The following is a 2762-nucleotide window of genomic DNA, read 5'->3' on the forward strand; positions in this document are numbered from 1 at the left end:
TTATTTTAATAAAGTAATTAATGCATATTAAATGCTGAAGATGTAATTAATATCCATAATATATTTTCAACATGTAATATGCATTAATTACTTTCTTAAAATAACTAAAATGATTGGTCCAGAATCAATCATACATGCACACAATAGATAGTGAAAACAAAATAACCTAACCATATATATATATATATATATATATATATATATATATATATATATATAATAAATCAATTATAATAAAATTCTGATTAAGGGTATTTTAGTATTTTTACATCTACTATTAATTTTGTAATAAATATAATACACCTATAATTTTGGAAATTTGAAATCTATCTCCTAAAAATCATCTCCCGTGTGATCATCGTATATCTACACAAAAAACCCTACAACCTTTGCTCCTCTTACCTATTTACACAACCTTACCTCTTTACGCGACCTTTTCAATTGTCTGATCTCAAATCCTAAAATCATCATCGGAGTAGAATCAATTCATCGGAGTGTGATACGATGTGAAGAAGAAAAACAGAAAAAATGAAAATGCCCGCGCTCTCGATTGCCTCATTGATGTCCCTGCTCATCTCGTCAATTTGTAGAAACAAACCTTATATTGATTTCCAATAAATCGATGCCCTTCAACTCCTAAGTATTTTCTAACAACAATTCTCAAGTATGATTTTGTGTTTTCTCCATTTTTATCATTTATACTAGTTGTAAAATTGTATGATTTACTCTTTGATGATTATCTGAGATTTTTTGGAGGATTATGATGATTTTCAAGTGTTTTAAGTTCGAATCTCAGATTAGGGGTTGGGTAGACGTCACAGGCATGTGCTTTTCCCTTTTTAATTATAAAAGAAGTAAATATTGATGCCTATCTCCTTTGTTGCGGATGAATTCGTATTACTTTATTCATTATTAATTGTCGCTCGCGTGATTGGTTAGATATAACATGTTGTGTAACAATGGTAATGCTAATGCTGCTGCTTCTGCTGACAAGAGATTCAAGACCTTGCCTGCAACTGAAACACTCCCTAGAGATGAAGTTCTTGGTGGATACATCTGATGGGTTTTGGCCATATGAACATTCCTATGTGCACATTCGACCCTAATGCTTGGATCTAGGTTTCTCTAATTGAACATACATTGAATCCAAGACTTCTAATGGCTAATAGACTATAATAACAATATGAAATCAGAGATTAGAAGTTTACCTTGAATTACTTGCTTGATCTTCTTGTCCTTGGGGCTTTAGAGTCACAATTGTCACTCCTCTAATGGCTTACAAACACCAACTAGCAAGAAGATGATTTAGGAGAGAGGAGAGGGGCTGAAATCGGCCAGAGTTTCCTTCCAAAAGCACAAGTGCCGATTTCCATAACCCATAGGGTCTATTTATACTTGTAAGGCTCCTAGGGTTTCACCCTTAAACCCTAATTGGATAACTTAGGCCCTAAGCAATCTAATACCCTAATAGATAAGCCCTTGGACGATTTTAAGGCCTAACCAATGACCCTAAAACCGGCCACCCTTTATCATTAGGGATTTACAGCCTAAAGTACAACTATCAAACAATTGACAATTTATACCCCTTTATTTAATTAATCTCTTTAAGTCACCAAATTAATTCCTAATTAATTTATGACTTATATTAATCAAATAACAATATTATTATTCCTTATATTATTCTTATAATATATTAATAATATTCCTTCTCTCATTATAAATCATCCTGTCAAGTTGCTATGGTGAAGGCAACCCAAAAAGACCATGCACAACCGGATCAAATACTTGCCTAATATAGTTGCAGCCTTAGACACCATTCTAACAGTCTCCCACTTGGATAAGTCTAGTAACTATATACACAAGTATATTCCGATTAGCAATCGTAGCTCTCAAAGACACTGTCAAACTCTGATCTAATCAATCTTGTCCTTTAGATAAGGGATCATATAGTCCTCTATTTAGATATTATGCTGACATTTATATGGAACCAATTTGTCTAGCATTTGGTTTCTCGATCTCCGAGTTATTTGACATAGAACTTAATCGAACACATCAATTCAGTTTTGACCGGGCCCGACATATAAGTCAAATCAAATCATTGAGCAGCCGAGATATCGCTTTTACCCTCTTAGGATAAAAGTAACAGATAAACTTCAACTTATATGCATTTACTTATTCATTAATCAATTATACACAACAATGCGTTTTATAACATCAAGTTACTGATGCGGTTTCGCATTATCAATGTACAACCAATTAACAAATAACAAACCATATATCTTGGTTTTAAGACCATATGATATTACCGTCTTGCGATCACCCTTTTTATCATATTCCATAAGGTGATTCCAGCAAGCGGGGGTTTGTTCCAATGCTCAAAACTAGTTCATAAGCACTCATGAATGCTGCAGCAACCTTTTGCTATGTCTAATACCATTTAGACAATCTACATACCAATTCATGAAAATCTTCATTCATATCTACTTCCAAAATATGAACGATTGTGGACAATTTGAACAATTCGATTATTCTTAATAAACTCAATTATTCTGGAAGTCAAAACATGCAAAGCGAAACAATAGTTAAATGATTAACATAAGATAGTAACATTACTCATAAATAATACTCTTTTATTTAATCATCAAATGTTAATTACATTTATCTATTACACGTTTCCAATACTATCCAATCTATACTAATATCATCCTTCAGCCCAATACTCCTAGCATGCTGCAAGTGCTTAACCCTACTCAGTCCCTTCG

The sequence above is a fragment of the Lactuca serriola genome, chromosome 2 (assembly GCF_051521515.1).
Source record: "Lactuca serriola cultivar US96UC23 chromosome 2, Lser_US96UC23_V15, whole genome shotgun sequence".
Lineage (NCBI taxonomy): Eukaryota > Viridiplantae > Streptophyta > Magnoliopsida > Asterales > Asteraceae > Lactuca > Lactuca serriola.